The 18,933-nt window shown below is 36.9% G+C and overlaps 1 long non-coding RNA gene across 1 annotated transcript in view; it reads right to left on the bottom strand.

The window, feature by feature from the left end:
• LOC148153405 (uncharacterized) overlaps positions 1-18,933 on the bottom strand; it is an 86,598-nt gene that overhangs the window by 5,786 nt on the left and 61,879 nt on the right. The window contains exons 2-3 of the long non-coding RNA XR_015761691.1: positions 416-492; positions 167-316 (exon numbers count right to left, since the gene is read on the bottom strand). This is a non-coding gene — a long non-coding RNA (uncharacterized LOC148153405). The remainder of the gene's footprint in view (positions 1-166; positions 317-415; positions 493-18,933) is intronic.

The following is an 18,933-nucleotide window of genomic DNA, read 5'->3' as shown; positions in this document are numbered from 1 at the left end:
AGTGGAAGAAAGAATAATTACTGGTCCTATTTCCTCCCCAACTTATTCACGCACCGGCAGCCCCAACAAAAAAAAAAAAAAAAAACACTCTCCACCCTCCATTGTTACTACCAAATGAAAAATGGGCAGCGGATGAGTACAGTGACAGGCTGTTTGGTGTATTCACCTGTCATTTGTCTCCTTTTGGACAGGAGTGGACGCTTTGCAGGTTGAGGCAGCGCAAAGCCAACTGATGAGATCGGTTTTGCAGGCTCCGCATGCGCTGGAGATGGATGTCCTCCGCTGTAAGTGCTCGGTGTAATCAAGCCACATGCTGCTGTTGCACACAGAGATGAACAGCGTTTTCCAGATTCATTTGAACACTGGCCTAATTAAAAAGCGACCAGGCACTTGGCAAGCTTTGATGTTTGTGTACCTGCACGTTGAGGATAAGGGCAGAGACCATTCCGCTGCAAGGATGCTCGGTCTCAGGCGTGGAGAGAAAAACAGGGTCTAGATTTGAACAAGGGGGACATGAGTTTTGAGGCATTGTCATGGCTGCTCCTGAATTTCTGAACCACTGGATGTCTAATTATTGACCATGAATAACAAGCGAATGAATAAAAAGCATTCACCTATGCAAAACAACTAAACCCAGGCTGTTTTTATGAGGTGGACAAATAACGGCGTGAAGTCATTTTGATTTTTGTGTCGACTTGGTGAGTTTACACCGGCTCTCACCAATAAGAGACCTAATTAGAGCCGCCATGCTGAGTTAGTTAATGATCACAGAATTCTGTTTTTCTTTTTTATTCCTTTCGGAAGTTTAGAGTTATTGACTTCTGCGTATATTCAACAGCTTGAATATTCATTCCACAGATTTTCTTCTATAAAATGTGTCCACAATGACCTTTTCTTTTTGCATTTGTAATTTTAGTTAAGTTAAAGTGCGCAAGCTGTACATTAAGCACAGAGATAAAGTGGAGGACAACTCTTCAAGGAGAAAGAGTATGTTGGTGGAGACAATGTGAAAGCAAATGGGGTTGAATAACAGACAGCAGCTGTATAGTAAAAGTACTGATGCAGTAAAACAAAGAAATAAACTGTTTTACTCGCCAGTGATGTCACTTGAAAATGAAATCCAGCCTTCTGTCCATTTAAATGATGTGCAAATAATCTATGCTAACGTTTGGAAAGGCTTAATGATAATCATTGCTTTAGGACTGCCCTTGGGGTTCAGTGATTCTGTATAACTTTGGGAGAGAGGCAAATATTTTTGGTATTTCTGATCTTAGCACCATTCAGCATTCATGGTCTAAACAGCATCAAAACACCCCTGAGGTGAAAAAAACCTCCTCGAGTTGAGAGAATTGTTTCCCCATTGCTAACCTGATAACTGCAAATAAATTCAGGGTTGAAAAAAAGCTGAGCAGATTTTTTTAACCAATGTTTGTCTTTTAGTGTTGTAGCATGTAGAAAGGAGGGTAGGATTTTTTTATTTTATTTTATGTCATGATTTTACATCCACCTATTGCCATTTTCACTGATTCTAAAAGTAGTTGCAAACTTCTTATTTGGAGACATTAATAAATAGAGATAACTTATTACTTCTCCCTATATTGTGCCAGTTAGTGGATAGAAGTTATTTTGGTTATACTAAGATGAAAGAAGAGAAGGTTAGCATGATTTAGCTTTAAACAGTCAGAAAAAAAAGTTGTGTGTCTTATAATTCAGGATATGTAAAAATATTGTTTCAACTGAATATGCTTTAAAACAACCACAAGCTAAACACTTTCATGTTGATTTAGTCGGCGCGACATACTTTTATACACTGTCACTTTTGCATCAAACTTTAATTTATTTCATCTTCGTTTTTGTCAAACACTTAACATCTGCGTTGCATGGATAGAGAGAAGAATCAGGTGGAGATTATTTACATCCGATCAGCTGCAGTAATATGCAGAGACAACATGTATGATTTTTGGTATAGAGAAAGTTGAAAAAGGTAAACAATGATTGTAAAAGTGACAAGTGGCAAAACTGCATTCTTACTGTTAGGCGATGCCATAGTTTGAGTTGTTTAGTATGGAATCCATTTGTTTTGTAATCTTCCGATCAATGTTAGCTTAGCTCCTCATTCTCCGTGATTACTCAGACTGAGGAGTATCCTTAAAAAAATGAACATTTAGATAAAAAGACTCCTGGACTACAATTCCAAAGTGTCGTTTAAATATTCTTCACATTGGTCATTGGTTACCAGTAAAGTTGGCACAAAGAAAATCAGGTTCTGACACATTTTTAATTTTATTCTCTCAACTATTAGCGTGATGTGAAAGGCTCACAATGTGATCCATCATCGAGGCCCTTTGAAGGTTCAGGATATCAAAGAAATATGTAAAGCAATTATAATTCATGTCCGTTCTGCTGGTTTTAAAGTTTCACATTAACTTGTCAGGATTTTAAGGGTGACTCTACTTTGTGCACCCACTGACAGTCTTTTGTAGTAGAATGTACGAGGTCTCACAGTCTGAGTAGGAAAGGGCAAAGTTTCAGAGCTCCTGTGGAGCCTTTTGAGTCAAATAATTTGATATGTATAATTTTAGCCTCAATACAAGTCAGTAAAAGGACTTCGATAACATTTACCAAATGGACGCAAGTGATTATAGGGCCTAACTCGAACTTCCTTCACAAAGCCACCTTTACTTTTTACATTGCAGGTTTAATTGCTTCTGGAAATTACTTTGGGTTTTAGTAACAGACTTTTGAATGTGTGCTTTAGGTGTAGTTTCTAATGCAACTCTCAGCAGGTAAGCACAGCTTTAGTTAGAAAACTGGCTTTATCTGGATATTCATGTCAAAATCGAGTTGAGAAGTGCCAGATGGTAGTCAGACGATCATTAAGAATAGATGAAGTGACGTCAGTGACAATAATGAGCGCCATTGCCATGAAGCAGCAGCACATTATACATGTTACACCATTCTTCCTAGCACACATGCACTATAAATAATGAACCTCTCACAGATGACTAACTTTAAGACTCCCAAAATGTGCTTAGTTTGTTCATATTGCATGCATTGAGATAAACCAAATAAACATGGCAAGATATGTAATAGTGTCAAGCTCACTGAACCCATAGCCTACACAGGACTTAGCTGATTAGAAACAAAGAACTTGACCTGAGATGATACGACAGTAGGCATCTGTGAAACCTTTCATCAGAATTAACTTCACTGTTATCAGTGCATGGCTATAATTAGATTAGCATCCAGATGGGATTTTCCTTCTTTTTTTTTTTTATGCTTTTGGCATAAATTGTCGAAATGATCCTCACCATTTCAAGAGGCAAAGGGAAGTCATTCTGACCAAGCAATTTGCAGAGGCAGCTCGTTCCAGTCGCAGTGTTGACTTTGATGTCCCCAGTCGCAGCCGCCAGAGCCACATGTTCTGAACTCTCTCCTGTGAACTCTGCGGTTAGCGCTTTTGAGGTTTGCTCTCTCTCTTCCCTCTACCTCCTCCTGTCAATACGCTCCGAGCACACATCCCGGGCGTGCTCTGCTGCACTTAGCTGCTCAAAACACAGTCATTAAAAAATAAATGCCTGATGCTGATGGCAGCGAAGCAGGTGGGAGCGGTAGCAGGGTGAGCCTTTTCGAACGTCTCGAATTGACTTCCACTTCTGCCCACCGACTGAATGCATTTACTCAAAACCACCGCTGACAATATAGATTCCGGGCATTGATTTTCCTATTTTAAAACTTAATGAACTGTATGAACAGGAGGAAGAAAAAGACATCATAGAGTTCGGCATTTCCTATGTGGCTGAAGTTAGCGAGTTATTTTGCCATGCATAATTAAAAGCGTTATGATTTAATCAATTTAAAAGGAGGCTCCATAAAATCCTGTTGTTTTTATATACACTAAATTACCAAAAAATGACTAAACAGTAATCCATATCTGTGGTAAAGTAATTAATGACCACACACTTATAAATTGAAGTCATCCTTTATTTGCTGTACACTGTATTTAATCATTGCAATAGATCAATCATTTCTGGCTTTAACTTGCTTTTAATTTGCAGTGATCTGTGAAAATAACATATTTATGAGTTTATACATTTGCAAAAGTATGTCTCTTTTTTTGGGTTTGTTTTTATCAACTGCAACTGCAAAGTCCAATATATCAAAATTCCTGTCTTGTACCGCGACCATAAACACCACTTCAACAATATTTAACACACTAACACGGCCAACAATCTTGAAAATCTGACCCAGCATTCTCACTTCAAGGTTCTTTGCTCTGCTAGCAGATGGAACTTGGCAGTTCTCATGAAATATACATTTTTAAACTCCTCTTTTTGAGCCCTTTTCATCTTCCCTGGCTAAAAGGTTCTCTCAGAGCTGATCTTCAATACAGCCCATCAAACAGTCTTACCTCAATATTTCAACATAATGTTTAACTTGAATGAGATGACAATCACCAAAAACTTTCATTCGAAAAGGCTGTCTTTGGAAAAAAACAAAAAACAAAAAAAAAAAAAACTTTTTTTTTAACCTTCTTTTGTCCGACTAAAATAATTACAAATTCAAATACAAATCCATTGTTCAATTACGTTCTAAAGCCGGGTTTTTTTTATGTTTTATCCCAACGATGAGTTCTTTTAATTTCTCTTTTAGAAGTAAGACATGAGAGAAGCTTGTGGAATATCTGTCTTTAGCATTTTTTTCAGTGAGTCTTTTTTTTCAGTCACATAGCAGAAATGGTTACTTAAGTTTTAGAATCCAACTCAAGTCACAAAAAAAAACAAACAAAAAAAAACAACTTCAGATTTAATTTAAGCTTGTGCCTAAAAGACTTGAAACTTAACTTAGACTCGGCCTAAGATTTAAGTCGAACTGCCATCTCCAGCAGTCATTGAGCAAAAGGCTGGATACAACCTGAACACAACGCCAGGCGTAAATATTACACTGAACAATTTTCAAAATCACATGAATCTGCTTCTGGTAGATTTCTGAATGGTAAGTAAAATAGTAAATGATAATCATTTGAAAAATTCCAATATGATAAATGTCATATAAAAAAATATTCATGTAATGAATGGCCGAGGGACAAACAGTGCTGGATTGGAATCCCAGCCCAGAGCCGTGCAGGGAGAGCTGAAGTAGATGTGATGAGAAAATATTTATTATTTCAGTTGTTGGTGACTTAAGGCTTTTGGCTCTGAATTGGTCCAATAGGCTTGAGGCTTGACTTGCACTCGCTTTTCATAGGTCATTTAACCTGATTGGCCAAAACAGAGATTGTAGCAGACTAGGCTTGTGTCCTGGTTGTATCATGAATGTTGTGGTTATTTTTCTATTTCAAAGAGAATTACTTGTGCTTCTCTTTCCTTTTGTTCTTTGCTGGCTGCAAAATAAATTGCTCCTTGGGGACAAAAAAAAGTTTATCTTGAAAGATGACCTGGTGCTCCAGCTGGTTGGTGTGGGGCACAACAGAGTTATGTTTGCTATATTCACTGATGAGAAAAAATTTGTTTATGCTGTTCTTTCTTTTTGGCGAGTTATGTAAGGTCATTTAGGACAAAATGTATTCTTGGTTTCCCATTTTCTTTTATGAGGGCATACACAAAGGTCTTTGATATGATATGTGAAAGTAGAAATAAACACTGTCCTAAACGTGCCATAATTTTCCCATGCACAGTGTACAATTAAAGCAGTAGCCTTTTTTTCCTCTGCAAATATTGGTAGTGATGGCAGAAAATGTGTGTCATACACAGGGTGGAAATTGGCTATAGAGGCAAACTATGCTTTAGAAAATTGCTTTTACAATTAAAAGAGTTTTAATTGTAAATGCCCACAGCATATGAAATATGAAAAGTTAAAGTAAAATTTTGCATCTTAGTTGTTTTACTACTCAGTATTTTAACAAAACCTCACCAAGATGATTTTCTCAAATTACATTAAAATCAAGATAAAAAAAAAGACAATGCCTCTGATTAGTGAATAGACAAATGTATTGCAAATGCATTTATTGTTTGTTTTGTTGCATTGCAAAAAAAAAATGTCAGCAATGAAGGTAGAAGCAAATTATTAAAAATGCCCGATTGTACAAAAAATAACAAACGATTACATATTGTTTTTCATCGGCAGGATCTGTTGTGGAGGCTGAAGTAATCCGACGCTGCTTTTTCTTTTAAGAAGTTTCTCTCTGAAACTACAGCAGCTACTCCCTAATTATTGTATTTCAAACCGTGCCGACTAGACAGCCACAGGTTCACTTCTGGTGTTTATGCAAGGGGCTTCCAAATGATTTTGTTCTACTTGGTTGCACACTTTAATGAAAGTGTAAATGCTTTCGGAATGTTGGAATCAGCTGAGTCGGGCGGATTAGCACTTCCCCTTTCCACACCCTTGATGTTTAATTACCGCAAGTTTGTTGTTGTTTTCTTATTCGTCTGCTCTCCTTTGCTTTTCAACTTCCAGCTCGCTCACATTCAGCTGTGAGCCTGAGGAGCTGGCAGATGAGGGAGGGACAACGGTGCACGGAGAGCGAGAGCCTGTCGGGCTTCTGCTCGACTGACAGCAAGTTTGCTGATTTTATAATGCCGCAATGTTTCATGCCAAACTCTCAAGTGAGAGGTATCGATGGAATAGTATGTGAAGCCACTCTACCTCCTCACCATCTCACTCAAACACACCTGTGCTATTAACAAAAGAAAAAGTACGCTTCGCCGGTTGATTGATTTTGACCGATATTAACATTTAAATCAGTCCAGGCTTGGTGTTGATTCCCATTACAGGACACCTGGCTATATATTTGATGTAAAGCTCGGCCAATAACTAAGATTCCTCCAGGATTGGTCGGGGTGAGAAGCTTGTCCTGCAGCTAAGGTAATTTACTGCAGCAGAACAAGATAGAGAGATTGTGTTATTATAGACTTGATCGCTCGGCAGGCCAGCTCGTAATTGATCAGTGCTCTGCAGAAGTGCTCGGCAGTGATGGAGGGTGTGGTTGAGGAGGAAGAATTCAATGACAAAATGTAATACATACTGTAAAACAGTCAGGCCGATCCATATTTTGAAAAGTGAGAGGGCAGGCTGAAGAGGATTAGACGAGAAAATATTGATTAAAGATATTCCTCGTGACACACATTTAGCAAATGATATAACAAGATTTATGTTTAATTTTTTATTTTTTTAAGGTTTGGCTCCTGCTCATCTTTGTTCATCCAAAACATCACTCTCGTAGCAATGCCAAATTTAGTTGCCTTGGAGAAATGAGAGGGAGGCGCCAAAATATTGCCAGACTGCAGTAGATTTCAATTAAGACTGAGGTAATTTGAGTAGCTGATGAAGTGAAAGATGTTAAGTAAACCTAGGCAAATGCTTCACTTTCTATGTCAAAATTCCTGAAAAACACTTCATATCTACACACTTCTTTTGTGCACTTTGCAAGTTATTGTGCGGATGCGTTTTTAGGGAACATAACGTTGAAGAAAGAAACTGTTGATGGAAAGATAAATTAGGTCACCCTGGAGGAAAATATTGTATGTACTTCTCTGTTTTACTTCTGTGTTTATTGAAATCCCGAGGGTCGTCTAAAAGGCTTGGATAATTTTCCTTAATTATTCTTGATGTCCTTTACTCATCATTTATACAAGCAAAAACTTCAAGCCACGAAAAAGCACAAACCGGTAGGTGACATTACTTGATCCAGATTGTTTAACATACAATCTATTCACAGACTAGATTGCGATGTTAGCTTTCTCATCACCATGGCGACAGATTTAAATATACTAAGTAGAAATGCTAAAATCCTATAGCTCTATTACAAACCAGAGAGTAGAACGGACTACACTGTCCATTCTTTAGTATTTGTAACAAGAATATTGTATTCATTGTTGTGCTTGACGATGTCAAACCTGCAACAAAAATAAAAAGCTTATCTGAGTGACTACAAAACAATTTCACTATCTTGATCTATCTGCTTACAGCAGGGCCCCTTGGGGAAGCCCATCTATTGGACACTCTGAGGTCTACTTATTGTATGCTGATAGATGGTCCAAGAATAGTTTCTAGTCCAGTGGAGTACAAAGAAGTAATTTAATATCTCAGTGGAAGAAGGCTAAAATGCCAGCAGTCTTGTTCAACCAAATCATTAGAATTGTAGTCAGTTAAAGGTCCAAAGCTCCTGGCACAGTGCTGCAGTGTGGACCTCTTCCTGCCTGAATCACCGTCTTTAGACAGAACCACAGTGTTTGAAGTAAGCCGTGATTTGGCAGCGATGTCACTTCTTATTCATCAAGATGTCTGGAATATTTTTGAGAAGGAAAAAAAAAATGTTTTTCATATCAAGTGGCTTTGGCCCTGAACTTGCCACACAACCCTTTTCCCCCCAGCATACCATCATCCGCCCTTTGTTTCCCTCTTCTTGGTTCACCGGTCCTGCTGAATGTTTAGCTGTGCAGCAAAAAGAGTAGACATCTAGGTCAGTGTGAGTGACTCAGATCTATCACAAGAACATAGAAAGGACTGCAGGTGGTTAAAAAAAAACCCTCAACACACAGGCACACAAGTTCCGTTTCAGTCGATTTGTGAACTTGTTTCAAAAATTACCCAGGCCATTGATTAAATAAAGTAAGAAATAATGTACACAGCAGAAAAAATAAAGATTGAACATGCCCATGTTTTCTCAGGTTCCCTTTAAAGTTGAGGTATTTAACGTTTATAAAAAGATATGTTTTCAACATAATTGTTAAAACTGTCAGTATGTTATGAGAGTGTATTATGACACAAATAATCTGTGAAAACATTCAATCAGTGCTTTATTCCAATGCTCCTATTGCCGTCTGCAGAAATACACTGCTGTCAAACATTCTTGTGTACACGCTGCTCACACCATCCCTCTTACTCTCTGCTACAACTACCAGTAGTTCCCGAATTCCTGTCTCAAATACTCAGGTTAGTATTCATGATTATTAGTAAGTTGTTTCTCCAACATTAGCATATTGAGCAGTGCGTACACTATACTATACTGTCATGACACAGTTTTAACAAATGGGTAAAAATCTTTCTCATTGTTGCAAAACCTCATTGTTGCAAAACATACTGAGGCTGTGGTCATAGGTCAAACTTCTGAATATTTCAGTAAGCAGCACTAGGGCTTTTGTTTAAAAGTGAAAGAAAAAGAAAAAACCCCATCATAAACCAATTCTGACACTGATTCTTGGAAGATTGAAAAGTTCAAAGAATACTCAGAACAGTTTTTGAAGAGCCAATGATCACTGAGAGAGAGCTATGCAATACCTGGACTTAGCAGGTATTTATTTTTCAGTAAGCAAATAATCCATTCCACCATAATGGTGTCACTGTACAAGGCTCCACTGCTGAAGAAAAAAAAGCATGTGTAAGGTTGTTTAAGGTTCTTTGAAGCAAAACATTTGAAAAAGAAACTGGAAGACATTTAGAAGTATTTACTAATATTCAGTAGGTCTGTTGAACACTTTTAGGTGCAATCTATGCATGCACTGGTGTAGAATGCCTGAAAGTTGCCAACATTTTGTGAAAAGCTTAATTTGAAAGATATTTAGTGAGAAAGCCATTGACGTGTTTAGTACCTTTTCCAGGATGTTTTGACACCATTACGCACTCAAGCTGTGTCAAAGACGTCGATTTAAAAAAAAAATACAATATTTCCTTTCCGTTTGTTTTGCGGAGGTGACTGTATTATACAAATTGAATTCAAAACCCCGTGGCCTTCTGTTGTTTGTCTGTGTTTGTTTAAATTCCCAATGAACCGCACAAGATGCTGTAAGAAAAATATTGTTTTATTGTTGCAGAAATTCATTAGCGCTACTGTTCCTCTGCTCTCTGCCTTAGATTGATTATTTCATGACACTCTCCATTAAAGCCCCATTAGCTGCCATTATGCCAGCCTATTTTCATTGCCAACAATAACACTCAACCAGAATGCAATTGGAAAAGAGCACAAGACACAAGCACAGGTTGACAGTTACAGGATTGTTTATCATTAGCTGACATTGTCGATGAGACAATGGAATATGTCATTCTCTAAAGGGCCGTGGCTGTGGTAACGCCACATGCGTTGTGGCTGAATGGCTTAAATGACAGAGGACATTCTTCTTGCATTTCTACAAGGTTCTTTATCAACTGTGCCAACTGGGGAAAGGGAACCAACGAGGGCTCAGTAATGACAAAAGATGCGATCCATTTAATTTTAGTGCAAAAACATTCATCCATAATATCCTTCACTGCTCTGAAGTTTTGATTAAGAGATTCGGCGAAATTGCTTTAAAAGAGAGAGAGAGAGAGAGAGAGACGGGAGGTAAAATATGGACCATTTAGGCTCCGTCTGCAATGCTTTTTCTTATTTCCCTGCTGTATGATAGATAAGCTAAGGAAGGATAAAAGGTTATTAGATAAATGAAGAGTCCGCTGAAAATAATTAACATATTAAGTTGGTTACAGTTACTAAAAATGGGGCAAACGTTCATGTTTGTGTCCATCTATCTAAACAGCACACCATTATTTTTCCGAAAGTGATTTTTTTGAAGAGATAAACGAGTCCTCCGTAAACACTGAGATAATATTGCAGATGGAGAGTCAAGCCATTTAATATCAAATAATTATTCATGTCAAATTTATGTTCCATTAAAACAAGAGGAGCTATGCTCTATAACCCAACTCCTGGAATTCATTGCAGAAGTGAGATTATGGAGAATGCAGAATTTTTTTATTTTTATTTTTTTTACATTTTAATAAGCCAGATGTACTGTTGGATGACAGCTGCAAACTTTATGCAAAACGAATGGAATCTTGAATATGTGGAATGAACCTTTAAGAATCAGGCCTAACCCCAGCGAATACCAGGGTTAAACTGAATTTGAATCAGCTTAGTATCTGAAACCAGTAGCAAAAAACCCAATAACATTGCATCATTTTAGTGATTGACATCTAGCTGTAACTACAGACAGCTTTACTGAGAGTGAAACACTTGACACTTACCACATTTATTTGAGCAAATCAATTCAAAAACTATAAAATTGTCTGCATTCATTATTTCATGCTTGGGGTTTTAGGTACATTCGGAAAAGCTTTTTGCTTCTTGACGAATGACATTGTCATCTGAAAACGTTCTTTTGTATTCGTCATGTTAAAGTTGCTATTAATGGCTATGCATATGTAATGACAATTTCACATGCGCGACAACGACCGTACCTCGTTACTCTCGTTACGTTCTAGTATGCAGTTAGGCAAGAAAATTGAAAAATTTTATCAGATGCTCTTTGCATCTCCATTAGCTATAATTATCTCAATTACATAAACTTAAAACATCTGTAGGATGGAGATTAACTTTATATTATCTCGATGGTCTATGGCACATTTTATCTTAGGTATGACTGCCAGAGAGTCCGTTGTTATTGTACTGCTTATGGATCAGAGTTTAATATGCATGCAACATTTTCTTGGAGAATAAATGGGGAATAACAATGCACAAGCAATTACATGGTGGGTGGCTCCCTCCCAGCATCTGTCATTTCAGTCAGCTTGTTGAATATCCTCATGCGTATTCCATTTCTCACCCCAAGCAGAGTTTCAGAATTTTAATTTGAATTATGTCCTGACACGGGCACTTACACTACTCAACAATAACCGAACGGAATTAAAATTTGGAGAAAGTCCAAGGGATATTCAGGAAATGTAAAGAAATGTTACAGAAAAAAAATAATAAAAATATGTCTCTTGCGATCAAGTATTAATAAGTTGCCGAATGAATTTTTATGTGTAATCGGCAGTAACTCGTGTTGTGAAACGGACTTGGAATAGATATTGACATTGTGATCAAAAGAAAGTGACAGCACAAAGATGACAAGGGAAGGAGCTGGAAAAGTGGACAAAAGGGGCTGTCAGGGGGAATGAAAGCGAATTCTTATCACTTCTCAGAATTACTGTGGACACAACTGTCACTGTGTGTCCCTCTGGTATCTGATCCCTTTAATACATTGTGATAATCTGAGTCAGACCACCCAGAAAATATCCAATGTGCATCGAAGCAATGTAAATATACATAACATTTAAGTAAGAATTAGAATTTCAATGTATTTTCAAGCTTTTAGCGGGAACTACTTAGTGGCTGTTCAGTTATGGTGTGAAATCACTTACCGTTTAAAGTATTTCTTTGGCGAATGTTTGACGCCCGACCGATACTTAAGTTAATTGTGTTTCATTATTGTAATTAACACAAAAGATTCATTAGTATTAAGAATTGGCTTTTGGGTGACTGCTGACTGACCTTATAAGGTGATTGAAAATATGGATGACAAATGTGAATCTACTAACATCCAGTGCAGATTTCAGCACTTCAGCAGCTACATGGACAAACTTCAGTGCAACACTCATGACTGTAAACCAGCTTTGATTTGCAGGGCGTGTGTGGATGGTGAAATGAATATAACCGATTTCTCTCTGTCTCTCAGAGTTGATATTGATGTTTCACATACGGTGCACGCTCTTGGAGAGTAATCAATGACTGCAGACTAAATGTGCATGTGTGGACTTTGGCAAGCGCAAGATTTTTAGTTGCTTGATGAAAATGTAAAGCATTACATTTGTTAGAATGAGTGTATAGTAAATGGCATGCAAACCCCATAGTGCTCACTCTACAGTATTGAATCAAGGTCTGACTTTAACCCATTGTACCATGATGATTGTTTTGTTTTCCAGCCATTCCATCATTGACTCAATTAATTAGTCGGTTTCACACCCGTTTTTTCAACATTGAGTTGACAAGACGGACTTACATATTGAGTCAAAATAATAGTCAAAACTCAAATCTACGTCTACATGGGGAAAAAAAAAAAGAAATCTAAATCAAATGTGTCATTTGGACAAACAAGTAAATACCATATTTTTTTTGGCTCCCTTCACATATTCTTTCTTTGATGTTTTTACCATTAAATGTCCCTTTACAGTTGCCTTATGCTATTAATGTTAAAGTAGGCTGCCACTCTTTTGTTATCTGTATTTAATTCTTTATTTCTTTTCTTTAACTTTTGATCCAGTGCTGATGGCCCTCTGCTCTTTTCATTGTTATTGGTTGCTGCCATTTATGTGGAATCCTGGTGTGATGTCAAGTGTAAGTTGTAAAACTAAATTATATTTGTTTACTAGATTCATAGAATATTGCATCGAAAATCTCAGATTAATGAAAGAAGAGCGATGTGTTGTGGTTCTGGTTGGTGAAATGATTATTAGGAATGATAAAAACAACAGCATAAAAATATTTAGAAAGTGGCATTCCTGAAGAAAATATTATCTCTAACCATTATTTTTTTTCCAATATACAACCATCATACATAACTAGGGCAGATCAAACACATTTTTCATTAACATGACTTAGTTTTTCACAAATTATGCCTCATTGCTTCATTTTTAGAGCCATGTATATATTTTTCAAAAAAGCCACCATATCTGACAAAATGCAAAAAAAAAGTGTAAAAACGGCTATAAATGAATCTAGGCATAAATAAATGTCTGTAATATTACTACAAAAATGTACTTATGGTTGTAAACACAATGACAACTTATTATATATTTTATCAACTGCAAGACAAACAAAATTACTTTCAAACTTTGATGCAATATTTTGGATTAGCTTTTAATATGATTTATTTAACAGTGTTTAATTTTTTTTTTTTTTTTTTTGCTTTTTACCATTTCTGTAAATCTAGAAATTATCATAACTATAACTATTTAACTTCTTCAGTAATGTTAGACAATGTCCAGTTATTGTCTTGGTGATGATGTGGTTCTGCAAAGACCCTCACTAAAGTGTATGGCTTTGCAAATTACACGTTTAAAAAAAAAAAAAAAAATCATTCTGTTGCGTTATGTTGTGATGAAAGATTAATGATTGAAGTTTAAAATACATAAATCTTTCAAAGCACTGGACAGGGTTAAGCTGCTCTGAAATCCAATAATTTAATATGAATATTAATAGATCACATACAAAACTCGGTTATGCACATTCAGCAACCGATGCGCTGAAGTAGGCACAGTTTCTTTTTTTTTTTTTTTTTTTCTCCATAGTTGTAATAGTGATGGCTATTCCAACTACGATAAGGTGTGACAATTAGTTGGGTCCAATTGTAAGATTGCCATCATAAGTTATTTGTGGTAACAACATGAAAGAAAGTTAAGAACAAACTTTTTAATTAGCTTTGAAAAAAAGAGATGCAGCGTACAAATCTGGTAATGAACGAATATATTGCAGTGCCTGCTGGTATCTTTACGAGAATCCACTCAGCATGCTCAGAGGAGGCCTGGCACTGAGTGGCACTTCTTCTAGTGTGGAAACAGAGATGCCAAACAGCTTTAATTACACCACAACTGTCTGCCAGCGTCGTCCTAATTTTAATTGCTCCTTACCTTTTGTGTTTCAGCTTAGTCAAATTGATTATCCCTCTTCACTGCTGCCAGTTGTGAGTTCAGTTTTGTTTAGTACAAGGTTTGCAAATATATTTTGCACAAGTTAGCAAAAGGTAAAAGGAATTTTCTATGTACTTCTATGAAAGATTCAAGGAAAGTAGCGGTCCGCAATTATAAGAAGTTGAAGCCCGTAAATAGCATAACTCGTGCATTAAACTATACGGGAACAAAAAGTAAAACAACACCCAATTACTGCGTCAGATAAATTGCTTTAACGACCCTCCTACTTTACTTTCCCTGAAAGACGAAACTTAAGCTTGCCTTGAAATTTGCCTTATCTGTTCGCATTAAGGTCTTCCCATGTTAGATACGATGCTTTAATCTTTCATGACATTTTTGTTTCAGATCTGCAAACATTGATATTGTCTGAAAGAAACATGGCAACGGCTACAAGAAGGGAAAACACTGCTTCCACAATCAACCTTGAAGAACTGTAGACATCGCCTGGATACGTTTGAGTTTGTGGAAACAGAGATAAAACGGGAGATCAGTCACGGAGGAAATCGTTGCCGCTCGTGCTCATGCAGAACGGAGGTTTGTTCTAGCCTTGTTGACTGAGTTAGCTGTACTAAAACATACATTTGTCATGCCCAGCTGAACCCGAAACGATAAATCAACTGCACAGTCAATTCACTTCAGTTCAGAAGAGGAAATCTGCATGTAAAATAACATGTCGAAAAGGTAATGCGGTTCAGTATTCGTGTTGTTTGGTATGTATGTAGCAGAGCATAACATGCCAACAGACATCAGGTACAATGTTGCATTTAATTTCTTGCATCAAAAGTATTACAAGGAAAATTAGGTTCTGTCCTAAGCAGAACTGGGTTTTTATAGAAAACCTAATGTTTTTTATTCTAGAATGTGCAGAATTTAGTTTAACCCAACACCGTCTGATACCCAATTACCTCACAAGGAATGATAAGCTGTCGTTATGATTTAGTAATTCTATTATTTCATTTTATTGTGAGATATTTCTGAATTACCCTAAGTACAGATATCATTTCACTTACTTAAACGGTGTCTCCACTTTTTTTTTTTCCCGTCAATCAGAATGAGCCATTTTAAAGGTTGGAACGCTAAGGTCATCTAAAATAAAATTACACTTTTAAAAAAGTCTTTAGAGTGCAAAGATTTTTGTTTTCTTTGACACCGTTTATCCTTACCTGTCAGTCATTAAGTCTTGCAGTCTACATTGTATGTTTAACTGAGACACAGCTTTTCTTTATAAAAATTTATTTTGTACTTTAACATGAGATGCAAACAGAGCAGAAAAGATGGTTGAAGGCATGTTTCGAAGACCCGGAGTTCAGCAACACAAACTACTCAAATTTGCAGTGAAAGTTTTATTTTAAGTTTCAAATTTTTTTGGAACGATTTTTTGTTTTGTTTTGTTTTATCATCAACCAGTTGGAACATGAAACAAACTCAAAAAAAGGTCACTAAGTGAGTCTGAAAATCATTAAATATAGCGACAAAGTTGATAAGTCGTGTTGTGGAAATTTTCCTTCAACAAGGAGCGAGGAATAACCGTTTCAAAATCCCAAGGAACCAGAGAAAGAATATATTCTTAATCAGTATTTATTTGAAGGCTCTACAGCATTCGAAGTCTCTGCTCGCTGATCGCAGTCAGGAGAAAGATCCACGAGCAAACAAAACTTACAGTTTTATCAGAAACAATCCAGAAACTATGCATGTCATAACATTCCAGGAAAGATAACGACTCCATAGATTTATTGTACTACCAAGGACAGAGGAACTGCTCTGGAAGACTCCCTAGACTCCCTTTAGAGCAGGTGTGTGTCTCACAAGAATCATGAAACTGCTATGCATTGTTTTACTCATAATCATATGGTAATCTTAAAATTTTCCACTACAGTCGTCAACAATCCTAAGCACACCCACAATCCTCTCCTTCGCTCTTCTACACACTCAGTTGGGGTTAGTTACACTAAGTGAAGTTTGCACCTCAATCTTTCTTTTATGCCTATGCTTTTCTTCGCCCAGGGTCCTACAGATACTGGAAAGTCACTTTAAGAGCTGATAAAGGTAGGTTTGACATTTGAATGAAAAATAAATCAGCGGTGAGGTTATTTGTGCATTGTTCTTTTTGACTCATGCATATTTTGGAAATCAAAATGTCTTGTTCTTATCGAGAACCAAAGAGGGGTGCATAGTGCAAGTTTTCCTTGATTTTATCACCTGGTTGGGAACATAAAAGGAGAAAGCTGATGGGCTGATTTAGTGTAATGCAGCGGAAGCACATTGTGAAATTCTCTTTTCTTAAATAAGAACATTGTGTGCTGATTTAGTTTGTGTTCAAAGCAGCGTTGCACAGAACTCCACGTGGGACGCCTCGCAGGTGTTTGTGCAGGTGTTGGTGCAGGTGCTTTTAAATTTTGTTGGAACAGTGCATTCTTGCAATCTAATCGCTCTGCCACTTCGTTGCACTGCAACTGGAAACAGCATCATCTGAACATTGCTGAAGTGGGGGAGAGAAAAAACAAATTAACAGTTTCTAGGTCGTGTAAACTTTGTTGATCAGTTACACTGCAGGACAAATAAATCACACAAAACAGAACATCCCACTGAGGAAATGAATGTAACTTCCTATTTCAAGGCTTTACTGATTTCGAACTACAGCAGTTTCAATGCGCAAAGGAAAAGAGAGGTGTTGCTGTCGACACATAAATAAATTTTTGCAGCAACATACCTAAGAATCGATGTTAATATTCTAGTCTGAGTGAGATTGCGGCTCCCTAGGAGACCCATGTGAGTGGAAAAGAGCAAAAACAACAACAACAACAACAAAAAAACATTACTAACAAACAATTACTTTTAGCACATATTAAAAACAGTGAACACATTTATTTTGTTCACTGTAATCTGCAAGTAATTTTGGTTCATTTGTTTGTAGGTTTTCAACCTGCTTGGTGTGTCTACTCTGACCACTCAGACAAATCATGGTGGTCTTGTAGTGAAAAGTGGAGTGATTTAAAGACAAAAGAAAGGAGAAATAAAAAGATGACACTGAGATGAGTTGTTGCTGCGTCTCTTTGATGGGAGCAAGCCTTTTTCAAGTTTGGGCAGAAGCCGAGGTGTTTGAAGAGGCCAAAAAACTTGACAAAGATAAAGGCAGAGCAAACATCCTATTTTTGTGATGTTTTGGAATCATAAAATTTATCCATCAATCTTAACTTACAAACTGTATCACTGTTTATTTTTATTTTATTGTTTTTTGTTTTTTTTCAAAATCCTAGTGTGCATATTTCATTGCATGCTACTATTATCCTTCATTGCATATTTTTAATATTCTTCATTGCTAACATTCTTTCAAGTGTTTCACTAAGAAGTTGCTCCTATGATAAGCTCAGAAGATGTGCAGCTCCACCAGGTGTTGGCTAAATGCTGCTACCACTAGTCTGAAGGAGTTGAGTGGGGGAGCGCAAGTGTTTATGCACCCTGAATGGTTGCCAGGGTAGAGCAAAAGATTTCTCAAACATGCGCGAAAGAATCAATTCAACAAGCCGTGTCTGTTTTTAAGTTGGTATATAATTATAACTTGATGTAAATCTCAAGAAGTCAATTTTTAATAATAATTTCTGAAACTTGGTGATTTCAGAAACATGTCTGCACTGCAAACAGAGCATTCAGTTTAGATGTTAGAGAGGCGGATGTGTAAGAATGAAGCTTCCACACATTGGGCAGAAAGAGAGCATAAACTATGTTGCTCCATATGTTCCACGTATAATTTATGCAGGCTATTAGAAGAAAAATGATGACGCACATAAAACATTTCTTTATGACTAAGGCCTCTGAGTTGAAGCAGTGCAGGAATGTGAAGAAGGATCGGGATACATTAGAACTATTTATTGTCCACATTCACCCTGTTAAAGTTGTCCTAAAAATAATTTACATGAATACCAATTAGTTGTCAGCAAATAATTTGGTATTGCTTTGAATGAAGTGTAGTGTGACATTACCTCCTGTCCTTTCATTAAGGATAGTCAATATGCCCAGAGCTAAAGGAGATAATAAATTAGGTCTCCAGCTCATTTTACTCTGGTTTCTACCAGAGCACAGGGACTATTTTCAAGGACTAATCGATCTCACCCAGTCCACGCCTTGGTATTTGTGGGGTAGGTGACTCTACAGAGGCCACTAAACCATATACACTGCTCAAAAAATAAAGGGAACACTCACATAACACATCCTAGATCTGAATGAATGAAATATTCTCAGTGAATACTTATTTCTGTACAAAGTTGAATGTGCTGACAACAAAATCACACAAAAATCATCAATGGAAATCAAATTTATTAACCAATGGAGGCCTGGATTTGGAGCCACACACAAAATTAAAGTGAAATGTTCCCTTTATTTTTTTGAGCAGTGTATAAAAAATACTTATTTCTGCTATGTGCCGCTTTGTTTGTCTGTTCAGGACTGCCA

This window comes from Poecilia mexicana, unplaced genomic scaffold (genome assembly GCF_051168715.1).
Source record: "Poecilia mexicana isolate PSO_F unplaced genomic scaffold, ASM5116871v1 scaffold_20, whole genome shotgun sequence".
In the NCBI taxonomy this organism is placed as follows: Eukaryota; Metazoa; Chordata; class Actinopteri; order Cyprinodontiformes; family Poeciliidae; genus Poecilia; species Poecilia mexicana.
This window is presented reverse-complemented; position numbering and strand designations above follow the sequence as displayed.